A 12,264-nucleotide genomic window follows, 5' to 3' on the forward strand; every position below is an offset into this window, starting at 1 on the left:
AGTTCGGCTCAAGAAAAAAACTGACATGCGTATCTCCAATCGTAATGGAAAAGTTGCAGCTATTACCAGTTTTATCAACTGTAAGAGTAACGTCACAGAATACGTGCTCACATGTCCATGTGGTCTACTGTACATTATGTAGTCAGGACTACTCGTCCTTTGAGGGTTAGAGTACTAGAACATATTAGAAACATCTCACTGGGTCTGGAATCACTTGGTGTACCATTACATTTGAAAAGGGTCCACAATTCTAATCCCATTGGTCTTGTCTATCTTGGAATAGAACAGTTAGATCAAAATTGGAGAGGAGGTAATAAACTACTGTAGTACACCTGTCACAGCGAGAATCATTTTGGAAACACAGATTAAACACATTACAGCACATCCCCATGGTTTAAACGTGGACTTTTATTTTAATCCTTTTTTAGTATGGCTAATATATTTTAGCACGTTCCTCTTCCATTTGTCATCTCTTTTAGCAAGACCCTTTTTATACTATTTATCGTTTCCATCATCAATTTTTATTGATTATTAGTATCAATTTTTATTTGGTTACAAGTATTTATTTATTTTCTGTATTCTGCAGTAATTTTAAATGTAGAATGAAACATGTTTTGTATTTCAAAATCCCTTTTTAATTTGATTACCCCAATGATGTTTTGATTTTCTTTTGTAATTACTACACTTTTGAAATTGATCTTTTATTAAAATTATGTATTTTTAGGTATTTTATTATAGATACTTAATGTGGCTGTTATTTATCACATTGTATGTAGATTAGTATGTTTATTTTGTATAGTTAGTTTATGTATATCTATATAGACATTTTGTGGAAGCATAACGTTTTCCCTGTTTCATTGAGAGCATTTTGTACTCTCTAAGGCCTCGTCCATGGTTGTTGCTTGCTGGCGGAGGCGCGCTGAGGCGCGCTTCCGCTCAGCACTGAGCCCCTACAGCCGCAATTAGAGCGGCTTTAGTAGGGGCTCGCCTACGCTTCCGAAAGCGCGCGGAAGCATAGGTCTTATAGAAATTTAACATTTCCCCGCTTGCCAGAGCGCAGGGCCGGTCACGTGAGCGGTTCGCCCAATGAGGGCGAACCAGCTCCGTGACGTCACTGGCCCGCCCCCGGCCCGCCCCCTGCGGTGCGCAGGGAAAGCACCCGCAAGGCCAGGGAAAGCGGGAGCCTCTGCGCGCCTCAGCACGCCAGCAGGAAGCTTGGCCGAGGCCTTAGGGAGACAATGCATGTCCATTGATTGATAAAGTTTCTGATGTTACATTGAAATCCATGTTGGTAAAGGCATAGAAGTATTTCTTTGTAAACAACCAATTGCTGGGCATGACGTGTGACGTCACGAAAGTCGTGACGTCACAGACGTCGTGCGCATTGACGTCAGTACTGAAGAAATCCGAGGGGGCTTTAAAAGATGGAAAAGGCGGAGGCCATTTTGGATGGTGCGGTGGATGGCTGCATAGTCTGTGAGCTCCAGCCTCCTTCACTTTAAAAGCAGCAAAACAGTGAGGAAAAATTACAACTTTCGCCTTCACAACACCCTAGCACGGTATATAAACACTACAGGATGGCTTCTCCATCGACCAAAAGGAAAACAAACACCGATATGAGGAAATATTTGAACTGGGCAGCAGCAAGGGGAGCAGAGGTAGATGCAGCAGCCAGCTCGGCCGCAGGGTCGGACTCCGACAGGGAGGGGGACCTGACCGAAGTACCAGAACAATTGCCAGTTAGGCGCTGTGACTTTGATCGCCTCTATAACGACATGAAGTCCATGTTTCACAAGGAGATACAGGAACTCTGCAAAGAGGTGCAGGGGGTAGGGAATGTACTGGGGCTCTTGAGGAAAAAATGGTGGTGGCGACGAAAAACAACAAAAAAAATGATAAGAGATCAACATACCTCCAGTCCCAAATCAGCGAACTGGCAGATCGCCAAGAGGACGCGGAGAACCGGGATCGCCGGAATAACATTCGGATCCGCGGCATCCCGAAGGAGGTAGAGGATCTGGAAGGCTTTGTCACTAGATGGCTCACGTCCCTGCTCCCGGAGAGGCCAGAATCTGAGTTTATGATGGATAGGTGCCACCGGGCGCTACGGAGCAGACCGGCGGCGTCGGACTCACCCAGAGATGTAATAGCCCGCTTGCACTATTTTAAGGCCAGGGAAGCGTTTTTTCAGAAAACGCGCTCGGAGACCTCCTGTAAGTTTGAAAATGCTGCCATGCAAATCTTTCAAGATCTGTCCCCGGTCACCCTCGCCAGAAGGCGCAAGTTACAGCTAGTGAAAGCGGATACTGAGAGAGAGGGTGACCAGGTACAGGTGGACCTTCCCGTTCGGCCTTATGGTCATTAAGAACGGGAGGGCCACCTCCATACGTGAAATTGAGGAGAGCGAGACCTTCCTCCAAACGCTGGGGATCAAAGAGGGCCCATCCGCGAGTCCCCGCCGCGATCCAGCACCAGAAGAGGAATGGCAAACGGCGCGGGGCCCCAAAGATAACCGGGACACGGCAGACGCGGACAAAGAATGAAGCGCCGAACCCCAGTGTTAAAGAGTTTTCAGTACCTCAATGTTCTTGAGGGTTTCTTTTTTGTCAAGATTAAATTAAAGTTTCTGCACCCCCCCCCCGCATATTCCAAGGAAGATCTCCCCCATACCCTAGGGAGCAGTAAACCCGCACTGCCAGAAGGACAAGGACAAGGGAGCGGCATGGGGCCACACCGACAGACGCAACCGAAACCTGCTGGGGGACAAAATAAAATAAAGACTTACCGGCATATGAGGCTCCAGGAAAAGATGGTGCTGGAACGCAGAGGGAGCAACATGGCTGCGGTGGATGCCATGCGGGAAGACTGCGGATGCGACAGAGGTAATGGCGGGAGAGCTGAGAGGAAATGCGTCCGATCGCAGGAACATCCGGCCCCACAATGGCGAGGACCGGAAGTGCGTCACCGGATGTTCCCCGGTGGCCATCTTGCAGGTGGCGGAGGAGGTGGCGGAGGATGCCAGAGGAGGGGAACCGGCAGCACATCACTTCCGGGGGACTGGAAAGGCAGCCGGACTGGAGGGCAATGCCATAGAGACGCTGAGCGCCTGGAAACTAGCAGAATAGGGGAGCAAGCTAACGAGGGGGCCAGTGAGGCGGAGACAGCGCTCGAAAGCAGGGCCTATCACCGCAAAATTAGAAATGAGAGAGGAACTAGTTTGAGACAGGGGTAGATGAGACACATGGCGACAGCGTGGCTAGAATCCCAGATGGCCGAATAGCGCATGGATAAAGGGCACCTACAGCACAACCCCAGAAAGGAGGCACATCTCTGTAGAACAGAGGGGAGGGAGGTTAGAACCAGAGAGTGGAGGCAGAGGCAGAGGCTTCAGGCCCGGGTAGCAGTGCAGTGGAGGAGACGAGTTTAAGGACACGCCTAGGAGAAAATGGCACTAGCCTAGGAGATTAGGGGAGACAGGTACATAACAGGGGGAAGACGTATAGACAGCGCTAGGGTTTTTCATATGCGGAAGAAGGGGGGAGGGATACCAGTTAATGGAGGAGGAGAAAATATGTTTAATAGGATAGCGTTACAGTTCTGTTTTGCTAGGCAGCTTACGTTAAGAGGTGGAGGGGGGGTTGGGGATCCACGCCTGCCATCACCTTGGGACTCCGCATGGGTGACTGGGAGCTAAGCCCCAGTTGGCTCATGAAAATCCTCTCCGGGACAGCCGAGATGGGCGGGAAGAGAGGGCAGAAATCCGCCCTGGAGGGTGCCCAGGCTGAACGCCCGAGAGGGGCAGACTGGGGGATGACGGGAGTTCACTCCCGCACATCCACCAGCATTGCATTCCTTGTTGTGTTTCCCTTATGTGTGCTCCTTTGTTTTCTCCCGCAGCAGTCCAGGTACCTCAAAACAAAAAGGAAGTCGCAGACGTCAAGCTCCTTAAACAGGACAGACACATGCAGCCGAAAGGTCAGCTATTCAGAGACGCCCACAAGTTTTACAAATGGGTAGGAACATAATAATCATTTCCCACAATGTTAAGGGGTTTAATAGCCCGCAAAAAAGGAAATTAGCCATGACAGACTACCGTAGATCGGACCCTGACATCATCATGATCCAGGAGACACACCTCAAAAAACAGCTCTCCAAAATACATTGACGGCCGATACAGACAGTGGTATGCAGCCTCAGCTAATAAGAAGCGAAGAGGGGTGGCGATACTCATTCACAATCGCCTGCCCCTGACTGTCACCCACACTAGGAGAGATAAGAATGGAAGATTCATGACCTCCTGTAAGGTGGGGGACATACCGGGGCAGGCTATTACCCTAGCGACGGTGTACGCACCGAGCGAACAAGAAGAGACCTTTATGACCAAATTTTTCTGTATTCTCAAAAGCCTGTCACGGGGAGGGGTAGTGGTGGGCGGGGACTTCAACCAAACTTTGAACCCGACCCTAGATAGATGTACACCAGGAGGGCACAAGAGACCGAGGGCGCGCTCCGCGTGGCTCCAAGGGCTACAGGTGAATAGCCTCTCAGATATCTGGTGAGAACAGCATCAGGGTGAAAAGGGGTTAACCTTTTACTCCCACCCACACGACAGGTACAGCAGGATAGACTACCTCTTTGTGTCTAACAGAATGGTTTCTCAGATCGCCCATACGGGTATCCATGATATTTCATGGTCAGATCATGCACCTATTGAGCTGCGGTGCTTTGACTATAGACTGGACAGACCACGAGCGAATTGGAAACTTAACGAACTCTTGCTTTAAATCCCCGAGATTGAACAGAGCGTGGGAAAAAGCATCAGGGATTATTTCAAGGAGAACGCCGGCAGTGTCACTTCACAATCTACCCTTTGGAGGCCCATAAGGCAACTCTGAGAGGAGTACTCATTGGGCTAGCAAGCAGGTGCAAAAGGGAGAAGGAACAGAAAATTAATCAATTACAAACTGAATTATCCGTCCTGTCCTCCTTACATAAAGATAAGAAACAAGCGGCATCGTTAAAGACACTGCTAGACACCAAAACCAAGCTAAATTTGCTGCTGGCCTCCCGGGCTGAGAGGGAGCTATCTTGGACTAAGCGGAAATTTTATGAGAAGGCGAACAAGCCGGATACTCCCCTTGCCAGAGCCCACAATTTTCACATTCAGGCGATTAGAAACGAAAGGGGTGATCTTACATCAGACCCCAAACTCATAGTAGCTGAATTCAAAAAGTACTATGAAAAACTATACGATGGGACGAAAGTCACTCAGGGCCCAAACACTAGCAAACACCTAAAGACATTTCTGGAAGAGGCTAAACTACCAACTTTAAGCAGAGTGGAAAGGGAGGCGCTACAGGAAGACTTCTCAATGGAGGAGCTGACGGAGGTATTAAAGTCACTAAAGGCATCCAAAGCCCAAGGCCCAGACGGCTTCTCTAACCTCTATTATAAAAAATGTAGGAAAATTCGGGCCCCCAGCTACTAAAAGTATATACACTGTAATGCATTTCTAGAGGGTGCCCTATCCTGGGCCCAATGCTGCAAGCATCTATATCAGTTATCCACAAGCAAGGGAAGGACCCAGCGGATTGTAAAAGTTACAGACCCATTTCCCTCATTAATTCGGATACTAAGATATTTTCTAAATTATTGGCTAACCATCTTAATCGGGTTATGCCGAGGCTGGTCCACCCTGATCAAGTAGGGTTCATATGTGATAGACAGGCGTCAGACAATACCAGACGGATCATAGATCTAATTGATTTGGCACAGAGGAAAAATATCCCGTCTCTGGTATTGAGTCTAGACGCCGAAAAAGCTTTTGATAGAGTAGATTGGCCCTACATGAAAGTGACGCTTGAGCAGATGGGCTTTGGAGAGAGAATGATGGGCGCCATTCTGGCTCTGTATCGGGGTCCGATGGCGAGAGTCAAGCATCAGGGCTTCCAGTCAGAGGAATTCCCGATAAAGAGTGGCACCAGACAGGGATGACCCCTGTCTCCGCTCCTCTTTGTACTTTGCATCGTGCCCTTAGCTGCGCATTTCCGACTTAGTCCTGACATAGCAGGAATTCAGATAAGAGAACAGTCACATAAAGTGGCCCTGTATGCAGACGATGTTATTTTAACACTGACTCGGCCACTTACCTCTCTGCCAAATGTCTTCAGCCTACTAGGGGTATTCAATAAATTATCCGGGTTCAAAATTAACCTTACGAAATCTGAAGCCCTAAATTTAAATTTGCTTAAGCCCACAGCAAAACTACTAGAGGTAAATTTCAACTTCAAATGGCAAGCCTCACAGATTAAATACCTATGGGTCAATATTACAAGGAATTATAGAGACTTGTACAAGGCAAATTACCCCAGACTAATCAGGACCCTGAAGGAGGATCTCCAAAGGTGGTCAGGGAGCGGCATATCCTGGATAGGTAGAATCCAGAGTGTCAAAATGAATTTTGTCCCTAGAATTTTGTACTTATTTCAAACATTGAAAGCAGAGAAAAGGACATTCAGCGCTCGTGCTGCAGATGTAATGGTTGGAAAGATACCTGTGCTGCACTTGTATGGAGCGTCTCCCCAGAAGCTCCCACTTCAGAGGTGATCCCCCCTAAAAAGGGGGGGAGGACACCCTGAGAAACAAAGAAAAAAAGGAAGCACAAATGCGCACAAGGGAAAGAATTAGTAATTATTTATTAAAACAAACACATAGACAGCTGAGAGGATCCAACCCCTCCTCAGCTCAATGGGTAAACTGCCCAGATACATAAACCATACATATGGTCTCTAAACATAGAATATCCTAAGACAGTAAAACACACACAACACAAGACAGTCAATGTTAAAAATAAACAAAGAGTGTACTAACAGCCCAAGGGGAATTGAATAAAAACCGCCATAGAGGGCTATAATACCGCTGACAGGGGGAAACGAACACTCACACTGAGGCAGAGGTGGGGGTCCACGGATGACCGCACAGGATCCGGATCGTGGCACCGGGAAAGATGAAAACAACCACCACTTGAGCCTCAGGCAGGCTCCGTCTCAGCCTCTCAGCAAACACGCACAGAATGACCCACTAGATGGGCTGCCGAAACTGGCGGAAGACATGGTGGGGAAACTTGTGGAAGTAGAGGGATGAGTCTGTCTTACCGGAAGACCGTGCTTGATTCAGGATTGGTCCGCGCGAGGTGACGTCACACGGAGGACATTCTCTTAAAAGTGCATGACAGAACTGAGGTTCGCGGTCCCCTGGGGACAATTAGCAGCCAAAGCCTGGGGTCCTCAAGAGGGCCGTCCTGTGCTCTGCCTGCACGGATGGTTGGACAACGCCAATACGTTTGACAGACTCATCCCTCTTCTTCTACAAGTTTCCCCACCATGTCTTCTGCCAGTTTGGATCCTCTCAGCTGTCTATGTGTTTGTTTTAATAAATAATTACTAATTCTTTCCCTTGTGCGCATTTGTACTTCCTTTTTTTTCTTTATTTCAAACATTACCCATACAGTTGTTAAGAGACGACATCCTCTGTCTGCAGTCCTCTATGGTGAAATTCATCTGGGGTAATAAAACTGCACGTATAAAATTAAGTATGTTAGTCCGACCCACGACTAGAGGGGGGCTGGGGGTACCCTGCTTGTTCTCATACTTCAGAGCGGTCCAATTGTCCCAAATTACCCTCTGGCATACTCATCCTAGCCTAAGGCGATGGGTAGAACTGGAAAAGGCCTGCTGCGCTCCAGTAGAGCTGCAGGACATAATTTGGCTTCCGAAAAAAGTGTTCAAGAACATTAGCGAACCGCTTTCCGCGCTGGGTAGCTCATTGGCGGTGTGGGAGAGCAGCAGATATAAATATGCCCTTATAGGGCAGCACTCCTTGTTGACCCCGTTCTTGGGGAACCCTGATTTCGCTCCTGGTCTGTTGAGTAAGGACTTCACAATCTGGAAACAGAAAGGCCTCACGAGGCACTTACATCTGGAGGGTAGAATATCAATCAAATCTTTTGATCAACTCAAATCCGAAAAAGGTATACCAAACTCCGAATTATTTAGATACCTCCAGATCCGAGCATTTTACAATAAAATCCCAAAACGCCCCAGGCGTACTAATTTTGAGCAGCTATGTTACAGAAGGACAGGTACAAAGGGACTTATATCTGGAGTTTACAGAGAGGTGGTATGTCCTGCTAAAGACAGTGACATCAAATTGAATTACAGGACTAGATGGGAGGAAGACTTAGGGGAGACATTAGAGGACGAGGACTGGGACACTATAGTTCTGGCAGCGGCAAAGAGCTCTATCTGCACCACATTGAAGAAGAATGCATATAAGGTCCTCATGAGGTGGTATCTTATCCCAAAAAGATTGGCTAAGTTTGTCAAGGACTACCCCCCCTTGTGCCGAAAACAATGTGGGGAGCAGGCAGACCTGCTGCATATGCTGTGGGGTTGCACCAAGGTGGCCCTGATCTGGGAAGACATTAGAAGCTGGCTGCAGACTTTGCTTGGCCACGAGGTCCCTTTGGACCCCTGGCTGCTCCTGTTGGGACGGCGCACCAGGGGCCTAAACAGATCTGACCATAAACTGATCGCACATTTTGCCACGGCCCTGAGGTGCGAGTTCGCAGCATTATGGAAGCAACCAGAAGTACCCAACATCCCAAAAATTCGGAAACGAATCTGGTACGTTTGCCGGATGGAACAGCTGACGAGCATGGTAAATGACACCGGCACAAACTTCCTCAAAGTGTGGGCGCCCTGGCTGGCCCAAACAGATATCCCAGGGATAGATGCCACTACTATACTGCTTTGATAATAAGAAATGCATTCTCCTTGGATGGACCAGGACTGACAATAGGTAGCACAAGACCGGTAGGGCCGACTACAAACGGGCCGGAGCATGAGCTAAGGAAGCAAATACACACCCGCGCAGATCCCCCATAAGTAGGACCAGCGATATAGACTCCTTGAAAGAGATTCTCCAGACTGCAACCCCCCCTCTCCCCCCTCTCTTGTTGTAAGTCGGTATGTCTGTACGTCTCCCCAGTTTGTACAGTTATTATTGATGTTACTAAATCAAGTGCTGTGGATACTGATTTCCCAGACAATGGGTTGAAAGAATGTTGTATGCATGTATCAAGTGCTTAATAAAAACTTTTGTTGAAGAAAAAAAAAAAGGAAAAGGCACAAAGCAGATCAAACTAACCACTGAGGAAGCTCTTAAGAGTGGAACACGTTTGTGGACAACACAGAAGCACCCAGAGACTGGAATTTGGTATTTGGTGGACTTTGCTGAGGATTCTTGAATTTGGGACTTATACCATCTGTTCCTGCTGCCTTTACCTGGATCTGGACATTGCTAGCTATGTGGGTGGCCACCGCAGGCATCTATACCAGGCAGGATTGTTGCAGTTCCTCATCACCTCTGGCCCAGGGTGGTCTAATTGCCTGTCTCTACAGTATTTCTGTAAGTGCCAGACAAAAGGTCTATGTGATTACATTGACATACTTCACTATCTGTGCCTTCTCTATTTCATATGTATTGAATCCCCGTCCTGCCTCTGAGGGATACTGCCCAGATCCCATCTGAAGATTTCTACCTTGAGTTGGTCACTCGGGACAACCACACTGCCTTCACTGTTCTGCACTATTCTGAGTGGATCAATTATATCATTACATTATTATTGTTTATTATACACAGTGTGCACTATATGTATATTTTCTTTTTTTATATATCACTTGGATGTATTTGCGCTCCTGATTCTCTGCCCTATACATCTTACAATTAGAAGGAATGGCATTATCTGTTAAAGTCTTTGGGCTGCAAAACGGTTGCAAATAAATGACCAGAAAAAAACCCATTAAAATCACTTATTTTTAATGTGCAAAAGTTTTTGTAATAATTTTGCAATACAGGTACATTGTAAACTTACATTATAAACATCCATAACATTCACTTGTAGCCAGGTCTCCCGGTCTACCCTTTACCTCCGCTGCAGTCGGGAGCATGAGAGTGCAGGCGCAGTATGCACGCACCTTCAGGAGCTCCGGGCAGGTTGCCAGAAGGCGCAGGGAGCACTCCGGAGGCTCCGCGGCGGCCCGAGCACTCAGGGCGCCGCCATTTTGAGGCTCGCACATGCACAGTATGTGCGGTATGCGATGGCGCCTTCCGACAGCTCGCACATGCGCAGGAGATAGGTTAGGGCTTCGCGCGCTATCTGAGGGTGCTACAGCAGGGGACTACAAGTCCATGAGTATTAGGAACGAACACCTGATGCCAGGTAGCCAATAGGCCACAAGGATCTTTTAGGAAGGGAAGTAGGAGGTTGCGCAGGGGAGCGCGTTAGTCAGTCGAGTCCAGGAAGGGAGAGGGGTAGGAGGTGTCTGTGAAAAGTGGCAAGTAGTCTCTACACTAGGCCAGAGAATCCCCCTCTAGGCCCCAGTTAGGCCCTGTGTCACCTTACAGCTTGTGGTTGCTGTAGGGACAGGTCCTAGAGTAGGGAACCTGCCCCATTAGTGTTAATAGTTCAGGGACACAGCGGACACACTTCCCAAGCAGAAGTTTGGGACCAGGCGACTCCAGAGACAGAGATACTATCTGGGTGGAATCGACCCGAAGGACGTCACGGAAGGGATTGCGTGTCTGCGGATCCTTTTTTAAGTTGTCTGCAGGCCCGAGCGCTCCTAACCACACACCAAGTGCACCAACTATAACACTTTATAGTGGCCGCGCGGTCACCACACACTGGGGTTTTGGGTGTGGGACATTAGACACCGTGTGGGAAACACGGTGGAGGGTTGCGTCCTGCGAGGCGCTTTGGGTAGTACATTTAGAGGGAAAAGGCGTGTGATGTTTATGAATATATGGTTATTGTGTTATATTAGTAAAGGTTATATTAGTAAAGGTACTTGTTATTTTACATCAAGTGTGCATATCATTGGTGTCCTGTGAGGGGCAACTCACACCCCGTTGGGATCCATCCCAGGTGGAGGCGCTGCATCAAGAATTGGTAATATATCACCCCAGGCTCTCTGTGGCAGAGGCTCAGGCCCTGCCAGCCAACAGGTTAATAACAGCATTGGTAGCATTTCTGTATTCAAGGGGAAACAGGGCTACACACATTATTTATTTCGTGATCTAATTATAAATATCCTACATCTTGCTTTATTTCCGTGGTACAGTATATACACTCATTTATAATGCTCCATATATGCTGCTTTTATGAATTGTTTATACTGTTCAACTGTATTTGTTGTAGGTTATTGTGACTTGCGATACCTATTAGGCAACCAATATTGGATTTCTGCACACAGTAGGTGGAATTCTTGTAGATAGAGCTTTCAAAACCCTTACATGTTTTACAGAGATCACAGAGACCGGCGAGGTTTAGAAAGCTCAATACAATATCATTCTGTCCATCAAGAACTCTCACTTTCCCCCCCTTGAAGGTATCGCAACGAACAACATACAGTATCTATTCGTGTGGCTCCCTGAAGGTTGAACGACTGTTTACAATCAATTACACTTAAAGTAATTAATAAAAAAAAAAGAGAAGAAACTCTGGGCCAGATCAAAACTCAACAGGGATGCAGTGCAGTTCTGCATAAGTGTTCCATGTGGAACTACCTACTGTTATTTACATGCTTGGTACACCTCTGGCTTAATCAAACTGATTGAGTTGTCATACGGCCTGGTTTGTCGGTTTCCTGTTAACCCATTCACAGCTGGTTGCCTCAGCAGCAAACAGACTGAGCATAATGCTTGTCAGTACATCTTAATGTCAAGATCATTTTTTTTCCATCTTTCCTTCCAGACAATCTACTCATGCAGAAATATACTGTAGAAACTATCTCAAAAGAATGTTAAACATTCAGACAAACAGTGTGTACTTTCCTCCTGTGGCTGCACTGAGCAAACACACAAATGATGCTATTTGTTTTCTGCTTTTCATTCTCATTTCTCTGCATTGCATTTTTTGTTCTGTTTCAGGAAAGAAAGTCAGGTGGGTATTCGTACCTCTATTTTTCTCCGCACAACAGATATTCCTTCGTTGATGTATTTTAAAGCACTATTGTAGCTGAGAATCTTCATTGGCATCCACAAGGATACAAGGGAGTTACCATTATCAATCAAAGCATGTAAGCGTTAATTACAATTGCCTTGAAATCCCTGGGGGTGTCAAAGGTGGAATATTGAAATGCTAATTAAATCTGATAATAAAATAATTAGAAAGGCTTAAACATTTTGGTTAAGTAGAAGCTG

The sequence above is a fragment of the Ascaphus truei genome, chromosome 2, assembly GCF_040206685.1.
Source record: "Ascaphus truei isolate aAscTru1 chromosome 2, aAscTru1.hap1, whole genome shotgun sequence".
Taxonomy (NCBI): Eukaryota; Metazoa; Chordata; class Amphibia; order Anura; family Ascaphidae; genus Ascaphus; species Ascaphus truei.